A 15635-nucleotide genomic window follows, 5' to 3' on the forward strand; every position below is an offset into this window, starting at 1 on the left:
AAAATAGTGATTTTATTGTGATATTTATATTTCTCTTTCCAATTTTATCTCTTAATATTTAAAATTTAAATTTGTATGTAACATGCACACAATTTAAGGAAGGGACGATCTTGAACAAAAATAAAAAGAATTTTGATTTTTTAACACAATAAACATTTCAAAACATTGCAAAACGCTTTCAATGAAGCGAAAGAGGTATCCTAAAAATGGTTTTAAACATTGCAAGGTATATTGATGAATTTTACGTAAGTTTTAATTCTCCTAATCTTTAAAAAAATAATTATCTGTTTCAATTAAAGATCCAACTAAATTTCCTTTTTAATAACATGTGTGTGATTTCGCAACACTTTCCATGCATTTCTACTACACTTTTCATGCGTTGGTGTTCTAGAGAAAGCAGAAATTTAATAACAAACGTGCTTTGCCTGCCTGCCTGCCTGCCTGCCAGCCAGCACCTAACTGGGCTGGTGGATTCGCAGATTTGACCGTCTCATCAATTGACTTTTATAAGTGATTGTATGCCCGAAGATTGCTAGGCTAGACCAAATATGGCTACCAACGCGTTGACTAATACGAAGAGATACCACACGTGTCCGGCACCCATCAACACAGAAGCAAAGGAATGGTTTTCATCCCTTTGTAAATTACACTAAACCCCCTGTAAGTATTGTTTATTAAAATTTGCCTCCTAAGTTCCTTTCATTAGAACTTTGCTCCCTGTGACCAATGGTCAAAGTTCAAAGATAATATTTGCTTCCAAAAGACGTCTACCCTTAAATATTAAGTATTCAATTTAGTTAACTTTTTTTTTATGTACCACTATTTCCTTCCATTTACAATTGTTATATTTATACCTAAACTAAATTTTTATATTTATTGTACTGCATTCTTTTACTTGTGCTGAGGTGTTTTTTGTCTGTCAATTTTCAATTTTATCCTACCAGTTGCGTATTCGCTATTGAGAGTCAGAGAGATGAAAAAACCTTATAATCTTCATTCATTGTAAGACACATATTAGAAGACATTATATATTTCTTGCATTAGAAAGAATATTTAATCTAGAAATATTTGTTGTCAAAAAAACAAATAGAGAAGTTAGATAGTGGAATACTATTCCAAAACAACAAATAAAAAATAAAATAATAGAAAAGAAATTGCTAGAGCAAATAAAAAATTCTGTTGTATGTGTAGAAGTAGTTATATTAGGTGATAGTATGATCGAATTGTAGAATGTAGATGAAGAAAGGAAAAATAAAACAAAATAGGAAAGAAGGGCCACTTAATTTGGCAGTTCATAGTAAAGAGTTATATAATCCTGACACCTAATATTCAATGGTATTAAAGTCATTATTTATTCTTTTAAGATGGAAAAATTTACCCTAAGCTTTGACTATAATTCAGGAAAGGGGGCAAAATACATAAAAAGAATTCAAGGAGTAAAGTGCAATAATCACCTAACTACAGGGTTTGGTATAATTAACCCATTTGCAGTTTCAAGTGAATAAAATGGTGAAGACAAGAAAGGCTATTCTTGTCTTTTATTTGAATATTGTAATTCCATCCATCAGTATTGATCTCTCAATAAATCTGTTTAGTGTTGGATTGATGTTTCTAATAATGTTGGTGTAAAAGTTTCTTTAACTAGCAAATATTTCAAAATGTATGGCAAAGAAAATTAAATTTGAATGGTGATTATGTGTTATGAATCTGTTCGGCTAGTATTAAAAAAGAAATTATCGTAACAGTGTGGAGAAAAGTTAAACATTTTTGATGTTTGTTTGGCTGAAAGTTATAATTTCTAACCAAGTAACTAAAATTATTTGTTACTAAAAGTTATGCAGGTGTGAGGAAGGCACAGTGGGAGGTTGTAAGGAGGCGAAGCTCACTATGGGGCAAATATTGGGCTATTATGGGGGACCTGAATGACTTTACTTCAAATATGGAGAAATGAGGGGGTAAACCAAGAGCTGAGGTCAGTTTCCAGCCTTTTAACTCTTTCATCAATAGTAATGCTCTGATTGATATTGGATATGATGGAGTCCCATGGACATGGTGTAACAATTGGGGAAATGGGGGGGAGGTAAAAGAGAGGATAGATAGGATTTTGGGAACTCAAGACTGGAGAGAGAAGTTTGCTAAGGCAACTTGTTTGCATGTGGAAACCGAAGCCTCTGATCACTGTATGCTGGTGTTGGATACACAACCAGGGGGGAGGAGGTGGAAGAGAAGGTTTGTGTTTGATAGGAGGTAGATGTTGAAGGAGGATATAGGTAAGGTGATTGGGGAGGCGTGGCAAGAGGAGCAAGCAGGGTCTAAGATGTTTAGAGTGAAGTGCAAAATTAAAAATGTCAGAATGAATCTGCTTAGATGGAGTAGAGGGAGTTGTTGCAATGCTAGGAAACACATAGAATAGGTGAGGGAGGAGATTAGGAGGGTGAAGGAAGGTAAACCGAGTGGCAATAGGATTAAGCTGGCTAGTCTAAAAAGGGAGTTGGTTGATGCCTATAGGAGGGAGGAGCTGTATTGGAGCCAAAATGCAAGGGTGAGCTGGTTGAAGGAAGGAGATAAAAATACTAGTTTTTTCCTTGCAAAAGTGATAGGGAGAAGGAAAGTGAACAAGATTAGTGTTCTGAGGGATAGGGGTGGGGAGTGGTGTAGGAATGAGGAGGAAACCAAGTAGGAGATCTAGATTACTTTCAGCAGATTTTTACAACAGAGAGTCCACTGGAGTTCACGGAAATCCTGCAAGGCATCCCTCTGGCCATAACAGAAGAGATGAATGGCAAGCTGACTAGGACAGTAATAGAATAGGAAATTAGTCAGGCAGTCTTCTCAATGCATCCGAACAAGTCCCCTGGACCAGATGGTATGTCCTCACTTTTTTTTAAAAAATTCTAGCCCATTGTTAAGACTGATGTAGTTCATGCTGTTCAAAGTTTCTTTCACTCTGGTCATCTTCTTAAATCAATAAATGAGACTCTAATTAGCCTTGTACCCAAAACCGATTCCCCTTCCACAATCATTGATTTTAGACCTATTAGTCTTTGTAATGTTATTTATAAGGTCATCTCTAAAGTAATTGTAGACAGATTTAAGAGTGTTCTGCGCCATTGTATCTGTCACCCCCAATCTGCTTTTGTTTCTGGGAGACAGATTTTAGATAATGTCTTGATTGCCCACGAAAGTGTCCACTTCCTTAAAAACAAGAGGGTTGGTCGAAATGGCTATATGGCTATCAAATTAGATATGTCAAAGGCATATGATAGAGTTGAATGGATTTTTCTAGCTAAAGTAATGGGGAAAATGGGTTTCTGCACTACATGGATCCAATGGATCATGGAATGTGTGACTACTGTTACATATGCTGTCTGTGACGCTCCGAAAAGAATGAGTTTGAGAACCCGGAAATTTTCTAATTTTCTAGGGTTTATTTTTTTTAATCGCCCGCCTTTTCTACATTTTCTTGATTAGAAAAATTCCCCAGATAAAGTTTATGAGTAAAGATAGTTTTAAAATGATTTTTCTAGTATCAATTAGTTTTTGAGAAATTAAGAGCGTATTTTGAACGTGGGACCCGCTAGTGCGGTAAATGCATTATATTTTTGACGACTTGTAGGAATTTTGTATTGAGTGATATTATTTTACAAGATGTTAAGATATTTGTCTTGGAGAGAAAAGAAGATAATCTCAAGCTTAAAGGGTGACAAGTGTCACCTTGTTATTTAAGTTTGGACTTTGACATTTTACCATCTTACTACCTTTACCAAATAAGTACCAAATTGATCCAAAATTACCTTCATTCTTCATCATCTTGGCTGAGCTTCACAAGGAGAAAAGAAAGGAAAGCTTTCATCTTACTTCTTCATTTCTTGCTCCAATCAAACAATTTAACCGATTAAACTTGGATTTCCTCCATAAAACCTCTTAGTTTAGTGGTATTAAGGTTGGTTGTGAAGTGGTTTGGAAGACCAAGGAGCTAAGTTGCTTCTTTTCTTGGGTTCGTAAGGTAAGTGACTAAGGAACCTTTCCTTTGATCTTGATAATGTTCAATTAGTGATTGGTGGTGGTTGAATAAGTGATTTTATGGTTGATTTCCTGATTTTGGTTGAAAATGATGAAGTTTTATTATTTTTGAGGATTTTTCTGTTTTCATATGGATATGATTATGGGGTCATGTATGATGATTGGAAATGATGTTTAATGACTCTAGGAGGTGGAAAAAGTGATTAATTGCAATCAATTTCTGTTTTGGAAGGAAAAGTGGAAAACTAGGTTTCAATGTTCTTCATTCTGTCTGAATTTATAGCTCATAGATAGAGGCTGAATTGGCCTTAGATTAAAACATGAAAGTTGTAGGGAATGACATTTCAAAGGTGCCTACAAAATTTCAGGTCAATCAGAGTAGTGTGGAATGATAAAAGTTGAAATTACTACTGCTGTTCTGGTTTTACCCAAAATTGAGAAGTGCGCCTGTAATTGGTTGTTTTGGCTGGAATTGCTTCCAAATTGATTGTTGAGACCTTCTGCAATATTGTAGCCCTGTCTCTTAGCTTCGAAACGGTCAGTCTTGAACCTTCATCCGACAATTGTAGCGCCTTTGGTACCATTACCGCAAAATGACGTCAAAACTGTTTTTCTGGTTTTGAGCTTAACTTTCATTTCCAAACTTTTCCCTAGTTTGACTTGTACTAGTACTACTTGGAGTTTGCTGAATGGATATTGGATGAACTTGTTGTTGTGTGTGTACCTTTGGGTTGGAATGAGAAAATCATGAAGCCATGACGGCTGGAAAAGTAAGCAAATTTAGGGGAAGTGCTGTCCAAACTTTTAAAGGATTTGTTTGCATTGAGTTTGTGATCTAAGACTTGGGTTTGAGTAAGGCAATGATACATGATGGATGATTTCTGAGCCATTGAGGTGAGTGACCTCAAACTATTTCTAAAGTTATTTATGAACCATTTTTTTTTTTTGCATTATTTACCTTTAAACTGTTTCCAATGTTAATTTTGAACTGTTTTCTTGCATATCATGCGTGCTTGCATATAAGTGTTCCTTGTTTGCTATATCACTTGATTTATTGGGTTGTTATTATTGATTGATAATATGTTAAGTGCTTTCAATGATTGTTAAAACGAGTTTTCTAGGCGAATGTGTACTTTATCGCACTCGACCTAAATAAATATGAAATTTTCAATGATTAATGATTAAATGCTAGTTGCGCATGAATGTAAGCCGTTTGGCTGAATTGGGCCCTGCCCTTCGTTACCGATCGACTCGAGCCAGAAGCGGACTCGGTCGGGCGATATGGTGACCCTGGGTGAATTTGGTATACTCGAGTATTACTTTGTAGTCCGGCTACGTCCGGATGGGTGGAGACCGGCCAACGTCCGGAAAAAAAAAAAGATGAACGAATAAAAAGATGAACGAGGGATTATTTATAAAAAATTGAACGTATCCTTTTCATGAATGTTACTATCGCTTTCCATTGTACATGTTTCTTGAATTATTGATACTCCATATTTAATGTTTTGTAAATGCTGTAATCGTTTCTGGACTTATCATTTGATTTATGACATCATTGAAAGGAAATATTGTTAAACCGATTTGATTACTGATTTTCTGGTTACTCGCTGAGCTTCTAGCTCACCCCAAAAATATTTTATTCCCCTCCACAGGGCTCAAGGCGAAGGCAGGACTTGTTGTGCTTATTCACGTGAATGGATGACCTATATCTTGTATAGTTTTGGATTTGGAATCATTTGATGTATAGTTGGGAATTAGTTTCCGCTGCATTTGTGACATGTAATTATTGGAGACTTGGATGTAAATTTGTGGACCATGTGATGTATATTTGAGGTTTATTCTTGTAATTCATTTGAGGACTTTAGTGAACGACTGAATCCCGGCGAGAGCCGGGCAGGCGGCCCGCCGAACCCTCTGGTTCGCCTTAGGGGGAGGTGGGGCCGTCACACTGTCAATTTTAATGGTGAGAAAACTGGTTTTATTAGGCCCACTAGGGGATTGAGACAGGGGGATCCCTTTTCCCCATATTTGTTTTCAATCTGCGCTGAAGGGTTTACTTCTTTGATTAAGCAGTTGAATTGTGACAGCCCTACCTCTCCTTAGGGCGAACCCTAGGGTACCAGCGGACTGCCTGCCCAACTCTCGCCGGGGTTCGGTCGATCAAGGAACTAGCAACTCAAAATAACTGGTGAAATAACTTCAAATCAATGCGTACAAACACTAATGGCATATAAACGTCAAGCCAACTTTCCAAACTTAAAATGGCAAGCTAAAAGTCGCACGTACCACTCCATACTACAATTACATAACATAAGTCGAACTTATGAATTCAAGCTTACAAAAGTCAAAAGTAAAGTCATCTTAACAAAAGGTTACAAGTTCAAGCAAAATAAAGCTAAGAAAGCTGTTGACCGTTAGTCCATCCCCGATCTGTTAAGGAAAACAAAGGGAGTGGGGTGAGCTAACACTCAACGAGGTTCCAAGCAAAACAAGTAAACACATAGTCAAATAAAGACATGAAATAACCAAATAAATACCGTATAGTACAATAACAATTTAATCACAGTTCAATTCAAGGATACAGGTGGCTTCCAAAAGCCAAAAACCCCTTGAGGTTGATCATATTGGGGTTCGTTTACTCTCCGTCAACGTTTTTATTAAAAGAATATAAAGTCCATAGAACACCACTTTCTCCAATCTCTATCCACCAGTCAACCCCCTACCGGGCCCGCACTCCATAACAGTAGTTAGGTAATACTCGAGTATACCGGCTTCCAGTGTTCAGTAATCAGTCCCCAAGATTTATCGGCCTTCTCGACCAATCCCTTACTGGCTCGATAGAACCGACTCACCTATGAGGTTGGGTACCCAAACAGTTGCAGTGGTTGATGGAGTATCACCCAAACAACTCAAATACAATCACATATAGAGAAATCACATCTCATATTAACAGTATACAGAGCCTTACTGGAAAGTGAGGGAGGTCGAGTGCGATAAAGTACACGCTCGCCTCCATTTTTATCAAAACAAGGTTTGGCGCAAACAATCGTAAATCGAGTATTCAGATATTTCACATAAGCAGGTAGCAGGTAGTGGAACACTCACCTATCAAGTAAAGCGGTAGTCAAACGTCAGGTATCTCGGTTATGACCACATTCGTTTCCCAATCCTAGGGCAATGAGTGAAATTGTTAACAAATTGGATTCATTTCTCACTCAATCGTAGGTTCATTAAGAGACCAAGTAAGTGGTTAAATCCACACAATTCATCATGCAAATTTTGTCCAAAATGCAGTAAAAGTTCATGAGAAAACAAGTCCAATAAGTGCATGAAAGTTGGGCAAAAGAAAAGTTTCATTCAAGCTTAAAATGTTCTTCGCGGGTAAAACAGTCGCGCCCGCACAGTCTCGGTTAAACAGCTATATCTTACTGTAGGAAGGTCAGAATTAGGTCCCGTCAGCGGCGTTAGAAACTAGACTCAAAGAGCTTTCCAACGGTATTAATTACACACTCTAGTTTGTCTCCTAGCAGTACCAGTAGATTGGACAATTTGGCTGTTTTTCCAACCCTATATCAGCCCTAACCTGAAGCAAAACTACATTAGTTCTTGGTGCTATCTTCATTTGTTTTGGTTCAAATTCACCCAAATCAGTCCTCAAATGTTCATATACAGGGGGTCACATCACCTAGGACCATTGGAGTTCAACATATAATACATCTACATGAATAAGAATGACCATAGCAGCCTAGCCATCAAGAAAACCAAACCAGTCCACTATATAGAGCAAACCACTACTTTACTTGCTCAAATTTCATTCCAATTCACACATGAGCTTAACCAATCTCTAGCCCAGTTTCTTAGGCATGATTAAGGTGTAAATAACCCACAAAAATCAAGAAGAAACCCGTCCTTCTCAAGCTGGTCAGCCAAGGAGATGAAAACAGTCCACAATTTCCTCTATTCATCCAACCTTCATCATTTAATGATTTTCACTTAAACAACATATCAAGTGTTAAATCTAACTCAAAAGAGGTTTAAAACATGTAAATACCTCATAAACAACCATGAACAAGGTTCAAACATTTCATCAAACACTTGGTAGGCATACCAACTAACTCAACTATTACTTGTTTAATCCAAGAGATTAACCCCAAATCTCAACCAAACAACTTGTAGTTTGCCATTAAAAATTAAAGTACATGATAAAACACCATAAAACTATCATTTAAAGAATATTTACCTTTCTTGTAGGAAGCTTGAACCACCAAATTAATCCACCAAAATGAAAGCTTCGAGCTTGAATCAAGTACTTAGTGTTGGAGGAAAATTTCTCACTAACTCAAGATCCTTCTCTTTTGGTTTCTACTCTTCATCATCTAGGGTTAGAAAGCAAGAATATGGAGCTCTCTCTCTTTTTGTTTTTGGAGCTATGAAGTTCAGCCAATCTAAGGGAAAGAAGCTCCAAGATGGTTTAAAATATCTTCTAACCTTTGGTCAGACAAGATCCATGGCTAGGGTTTTGCCACTTGGCCCCATTCTTATCCAATCCTCCCTTAATCTTTGACTAGTGATATTGTAACCTTTCCAAATGTACCAATACTTATTTAACACCTTTAATCCTTCATGTAAAGTGTGACGCTCCGAAAGATTGAGTGTGAAAACCCGAAAAAATTTCTATATTTTCAAGACATTATTTTGTTTCCTTGTCTATAATTTTGTACCTTTCTTCAATATATTAATTTCCTATACATTTATTGTAAGGGAATATAGTTTTCCAACCATTTTTCTAGTACAAGTTAGTCCAAGTTAATTTTGAAGTGCGTTTTGAACGTGGGACCCGCTAGTGCGGTAAATGCAATATATTTTTGATAACTTGTTGGAGTTTTGTATTAAATGATATTATTTTACAAGGTGCTAAGAGATAATTAGATGTTACTTATATGGATTATCATTGGAGAGACAAAATGTGAGGACTCGCAAAATTTACTTATTTAATCTCCTATTTCTAGCTTATTTAATTATTTATTTGGCCTTTTGCTCCGAATATTATTTTCTAAGTTCTTGAGATCTAATTACATGAAAATATAGTTTCATTATATTTTTAAAATGACTTGTTTCAAAAATTAATTCTCGGAAGCTCGTTTTGTAAAAATAGTGAACACGTCTTTGGAAATCTTGATCGATTGAGAGTACAATAGGTTTGAAATATTGGAGACATGTACAATGGACCTAAAATAGGCATTTTAATGTTTAAATACTCAAGTGATGGTTAGTAGTACGGACGTTATAAGAATTTCTCGGAGGTTTCGCGTTATAGCGATAAAATTGACGGTACACGTTTCCACACGCGTGACTTTATTTGAGGGACTTTAGACCCTTATTTCGGGATAATTAAGAGTGAATATTATCTACATGAATATAAGTGCATTAGAGGTTTAGTGCACTAGTGAACCAAACGCGCGAGAAATCGAGCCGAAACGCGCCCAAACGCACCCAAACGCACCCTAGTGAGAGTTGACTTTGGGGATGATTTTTGCACCACACATTGTGTCTTCCTTAAGAAGCTAAATTTAGACCAAACACTCTCTCTCCTAGTCTCTCTCTTGGCCGAATTCTCTGCAGCAAAAACACAACACAAAGTTGCCATTTTCATCTTCAATTCTTGCACAAAAACTTCATGGATTCACACCAAATTTGAACTACACTTAGCTTGTCACGTGGAGAGATCATCTAGCTAGAAAAAGGAGGAGTTTCTCACGGTTTCTTGGAGCATCTTGAGGACCGAAATTTCTGGTTTAAAGCAACAAGGAGGTATAACCTCATCCTACACCTTAAGCTTGGTTTATGATGGTAGAAATGCATCCTTAAGCTATTGCATGTGTATGGGTATCTTGATATTGTTGGAAAAATGTGAAAGTGGGCTCTATGGATTCCCACACTTGGGTTGTTGCTGATTTGATGATTGATGGTGGATATATTGTTGGTTTAGTGGTTAAAATGATGGATTAATGGTGTGTAATTGACAGAAATTTCATTGGGTGCAAGAGGCAAAAGTTTCCGATTTTACCCCTGCCTTGTCCGACCACTTTTGTGCAAAATTTTGAAGTTCTAATGGCTTGATTATGTTGTTTACATGTTATTGTGAGTGTGTACAAAATTTCATTGAAAAATAACATGATTTGGTTGGTCAAATGAATTGATTTCGAAAGTTAGCAAATCTGGAAAATGATTCCCGTATTGACCAGGCAGTCATTTTGTATCGGCTATAACTCTTTACTCCGATGTCGAAATCAAGTGCCGTTTGTGGCATTGGAAACTAGACATTCCCAGCTTTCCATTGGTACTAAATTCGCGTTCTGGTTCCACTTGAGTGAGCCACACCATTCGTTTGAAAATCACTGCCCTGTTTCGTTGCTCTCCAGGAGACAGGACAGAAATTTCTTCTTGATGCTCAAAAACGAGCTGTTTGTGGATAGAATTTGGAAATGGTTTCTTCTGAGAAAATTCAGTTTTATGAGAGAGCTTTCTAACGCCATCAACCACGCTCAATTCCAAGTTGAATTGAGTGAGTTGTGGCCATATTTCGAAACTGATGCAGTGAGTAAAAATCCTCTTTTGACTAGTTAAATGGCCTAGCTTGATTTGGGACTTGTTGTTTTGGAAAATTTGATGTCCAACATCTACCAAACTTTATATTAGATGTTTCTTGGACTTTGTTTTACAAATAAACCAGATTTGGGTTGGTTGCTTTGGACAAAATATTTAAAAAGGAAAGAAGAGCTAGAAGACAGTTTTACCTTGGGAAATTTCCTGAACTTTGATGGTTTAGTTAACTACCTTCCCGTGTGAATTTTCAAATGAAATTTGGTAGAAGAGTAATCCTCATATGGAGGTTTAATTGTACAAAATTTGGTAATATTCTAAGACCATTTTGATATGCAAATGATGTCACAAAATTCGCTCATCGAATCTGGAAAACTTTTGTTTTCTCTTAGCCGAATGGCCAAATCTGATTTGGAGAGTTTTATTTCGAGAATTTGGATGTCAATGGTCTTTAAATTGCTCAGTGAATGTTTATGAACTCCTGGTTTCAATAATGGAGAGATTTGGAACTGATTTCATGGTACAAAAAGTTTGTAAACAAAAGAAAAGTGAGAAGGTAGTTTAGCCTTGAAACTCTTCATAAACTTTGGTTGTTTTAATGACTACCTTACCGTGTGAGTTTTTGTATGAAACTTGGTAGAAATGTTGTTCACATATGGAAGATTTAGTGTACCAAGTTTTATGTATTTCCACTGCCAACTTGATGACCAAATGATATTTCAAATCTAGTTTTAAACCTGGAAAATAGCCCAACAGTCTTAACTTTTTCAGCAACTTGGAGGTACTATATCTTGGTGCTCGAAACTCCGTTTCTCGTTCCGCTTGTTTTGTTATACTCTTGGATTGCAACACTAATTGATTTCCAAATTTCAAAGGTTAGTTCAAAACAAGTGAATTTTGCCGAATTTCTAAAGTTGGCCAAAAACCAACTTAAATCTGTCTTGGTAATTCAAGTTACCAACTTTGAGCCAAAATTTGAGTGCCTTTCACTTACATTCGTGGAAAAGTGTCTTCTAAGAACTTTTAGTACTTTGAAAGAGGATTCCAACAGTACCAAGTTTTCCAATTTTGGACTTGTGAAGAGTGAAATATGATTTTTCAAATATTACTTGTTAAATCTGGAATTTTTTAACTTAAAGGAAACTAAAGGTTTCAAACCCTCCATTTTCCTTCAATATCATTTGATCGTTTTACATTTGATTTTAAAGATGGAAATCAGATTTGTCTTGTATTTTAAAACCCACTTTTGAACCTCGAGTTACACGAACTCTTAGACTTGCCTCTGCGTTAATTTCTTAGATTGTACTAGTGTACAATTTTCCTCGATAATTAGAATGATTTTGAGTGGTAGTTGATTATTGTTGCTCAGGCACTCGAGGGAATCTCCCAGAGGAACTCGGAGCGGACACCTAAAACGCTTGTTTGAGAACTACTCGCTTGTTTTGACTAGGTGAGTGTTCCATATAGGAATACGTAATTGGAATAAGTCTATGACATGCTTAACCCATGGTCATTAAGTATTTACCACACTCATGCATATTTGAATAATATATACTTGAATTGCTCGACATTAAACACCTGAAGTATGTATATTTGAACTATTGATATGAAATGCTTAAAGAGCATACTTATGTGATTACTTGAAATACTAGATATGAAATGTTTGGAGAGCATATTTACATGATGTGTTTAAATGATTAATTATGCTATGGAAGCATAAGTCGGTTGGAGTGAATCTCCTCGACTCTTACGTGGTGAAAGTGAAAAACGGCCAATGGCGGCCTATTGAAATGACATATGTCTACCAATTAACCGTAATTACTACCGTTAACCGTTTACCGTGTTTACTTACCGTTTTCTAATCTATGTGGTTACTTGCCTACTTGATTATCTGCTTACGTGATCACCAACTTACTTGATTACTTGACCACCTGATTACTTGATTATCATAAATTATATGCTCATATGAAGTGGGCCACGGTTTTAAGGCGAGTGTGTACTTTATCTCACTCGACCTCCAAACATGATAAATTTTTACTTTTGTCGAATTACTTTGTTACCTGTGCATGTTGTAAGCTATAAGCTGAACTTGGGCCCCGCCTCGGTTACTGACCTACTCGAGCCAGGACTGGGCTCGGTCGGGTAGGTTGGAACCCTGGACAACCGTTTCGGTATACTCGAGTATTACCACTGGAGGGATAAGGCGATGGCCAGACCGTACCGTGGGGATCAGAAGTCATAAGGTGCAGATGACCGACAGAGTTCCACTGGAACACCGTATCCTACCGTATATGTTTACCTTGTATCATGATAATTGTTTCATGCTAAAATGTCAACATGAAATCCTGAACTATGCCTGTGATATGCTCCATACCTGTTACCTGACCAATGTACTTATATCATGATACCTGTCTCATGATAAATGTCTCATACCATGATAAATATCTCAAATTACTCGTACAATGATTATCACCTCATGATAACACGCCATTGTGTAACATTGAACCATGCATATGATATGCCCAACTTACTTGATTTATTTGAACTGTTAGAGTGTCTTGGAACCTCACTGGGCTGTGTAGCTCATCCCACGTTGTGGTTTTCTTTTACAGGGTTCGAGACCAAGGGTGCTCGTGAGTAGTACTAGATTGTTTTCTTTTGAAAACTTTAAGTTATATTATAACGGATGGCTATTGTACCCTTTTCCGTTGGGTTGTATTTAAGCTTGGAAGCTGCATAATTGTAAGTGTGAGATATTTGGAGTACTTTAATTATGTATTGAAGTTACTTAAAGTATTTCGAGCTTTTGAATGATGGATTGTAGTGAGTCCTGGCGAGAGCTGGGCAGGCGTCCCGCGGATACCCTTTGGTTCGCCTTAGGGAGAAGTGGGGGCGCTACACAAAAGATAAGATTTAAACCAAAAGGTGACAAGTGTCACCATCCAATTCACCCTTGGACTTTTGACCAAGATATTTATATCTTCTTAAAGCTAATTTTGACCTAATTTTCTTCATTTTACCTTGCTTGGCCGACTCTCTCTCTCTACAAGCAAAGGAAAGAAAGCTCTCAACTTGTTTCTTCAATTTCTTGCTTGGATCTAGCAAATCAACCGTTTAAACTTCCAATTTCTCCATAAAAACCCTTAGTTTAGTGGTTGTGAGGTTGGTTGTGAAGTGGTTTGGAAGAAAGTGGTGCTAAGTTGCTTCCTTTCCTGAGGTTCCAAGGTGAGTAGCTAATGGATTCCTTCTTCGGTCTTGATGATGTCAAATTAATGGTTTGTATTGGTTAAAGATGTGATTTTATGGAGGATTAACACTTGAATGCATGAATTTCAGATTAGGGTTTCATTTTGTTTCCAATTCTGCTCGGCACTGTAGCACCTAGTTAGAGGCCGAATTGGCCTTACCACAAAACATGAAAGTTGTATAGAATGATGTTTTCTAGTTGCCTGTAAGTTTTCAGCCCAATCCGAGCTGAGTAGCCTGAGATAAGACGGCAATACCCAGACTGGTTTAGGTAGGAGTTCAGTGAACAGGGTTGTCTTTTCACCCAATCTGATCGTGACTTTTCACCATGATCCTTACCGAATTAGATTTTGGCCAAAACATGAAAGTTGTAGCCAAGCGTATAAACTAGTTGCCTGAAAAATTTCAGCTTGATCCGACCACTGTATCATGTGAAATGACCGAAATACCCTTGACTGTCCATGAAACCTGTTTCGCGCCCAGAATTCTGTTTTCGTGTAGTTTTTCCATTTTGGATCCTAAAAATACATGATTTGGCCTTGGATTAAAACATGAAAGTTGTAGGGAATGATATTTTAGAGATGCCTACAAAATTTCAGGTCAATCGGAGCAGCATAGCTTGTGAAAAAACGGAATTCCCCTTGCTGTCCTGGTTTTACCCGAATTTGGGAATTGCTTCTGTAATTGGTTGTTTTGGTCAGGAATGCTTCCGAATTGGCTGTTGAGGTCTTCTGATGAAATGTAACCCTGTTTCTTAGCTTTCAGCTGGTTTTGGAATTTCTGGATTTGGACTTAGGTAGACTGATTTATGATGTTTCCGCTAGAATGCGTTTTGTGAATCTGTTTTTGTGATTCTGGTGTAGTATCTTGCATTTTTGACCTTGTTACACTCGAAACTGGGTTGAGTGACCTTCTATAATATTGTTTCCCTGTCTCTTAGCTTCGAAACGGTGGGTCTTCAACCTTCATCCGACAATCGTAGCGCCTTTGGTACCATTACCGTAAAATGACGTCAAAACTATTTTTCTGGTTTTGAGTTTAACTTTCATTTCCGAACTTTTCCCTAGCTTGACTTGTACTAGTACTACTTGGAGCTTGCTGAATGGCTATTGGATGAACTTGTTGTTGTGTGTGTACCTTTGGGACTGGCTGAAGAAATAATGAAGCCATGATGGCTGGGAAAGTAAGCAAATTTAGGGGAAGTGCTGTCCGAAGTTTTAAAGGACTTGTTTGCATTGAGTTTGTGATCTAAGACTTGGATTTGAGCAAGGCAATGTTATATGATGGATGATTTCTGAGCCATGGAGGTGAGTGACCTCAAACTATTTCTGAAGTTCTTTATGAACCGTTTCCTGCATTATTTACTTTTAAACAGTTTCCAAAGTTACTTTTGAACTGTTTTCTTGCATATCATGCGTGCTTGCATATGAGTGTTCCTTGTTTGCTGTATTTCTTGACTTATTGGCTTGTTATTATTCATTGATAATGTGTTAAGTGCTTTCGATGATTGTTAAAACGAGTTTTCTACGCGAGTGTGTACTTTATCGCACTCGACCTAAATAAATATGAAATTTTCAATGATTAATGATTAAATGCTAGTTGCGCATGATGTAAGCCTTTGGGCTGAACTGGCCACTACCCTTCGTTACCGATCGACTCGAGCCAGAAGCGGACTTGGTCGGGCGATATGGTGACCCTGGGTGAATTTGGTATACTCGAGTATTACCTTGTAGTCCGGCTACGTCCGGATGGGTGGAGTCCGG

General features: G+C 37.3%; 1 long non-coding RNA gene across 1 annotated transcript; it reads left to right on the forward strand.

The window, feature by feature from the left end:
* The first annotated feature begins 9662 nt into the window (after positions 1–9662).
* Positions 9663–13422, forward strand: LOC140008052 (uncharacterized). Its single transcript, XR_011815467.1, has 3 exons — positions 9663–9834; positions 11996–12076; positions 13239–13422. It is a non-coding gene; the product is annotated as an uncharacterized lncRNA (long non-coding RNA).
* The last annotated feature ends 2213 nt before the right edge of the window (positions 13423–15635 follow it).

This window comes from Coffea arabica, chromosome 6c, assembly GCF_036785885.1.
Source record: "Coffea arabica cultivar ET-39 chromosome 6c, Coffea Arabica ET-39 HiFi, whole genome shotgun sequence".
Lineage (NCBI taxonomy): Eukaryota > Viridiplantae > Streptophyta > Magnoliopsida > Gentianales > Rubiaceae > Coffea > Coffea arabica.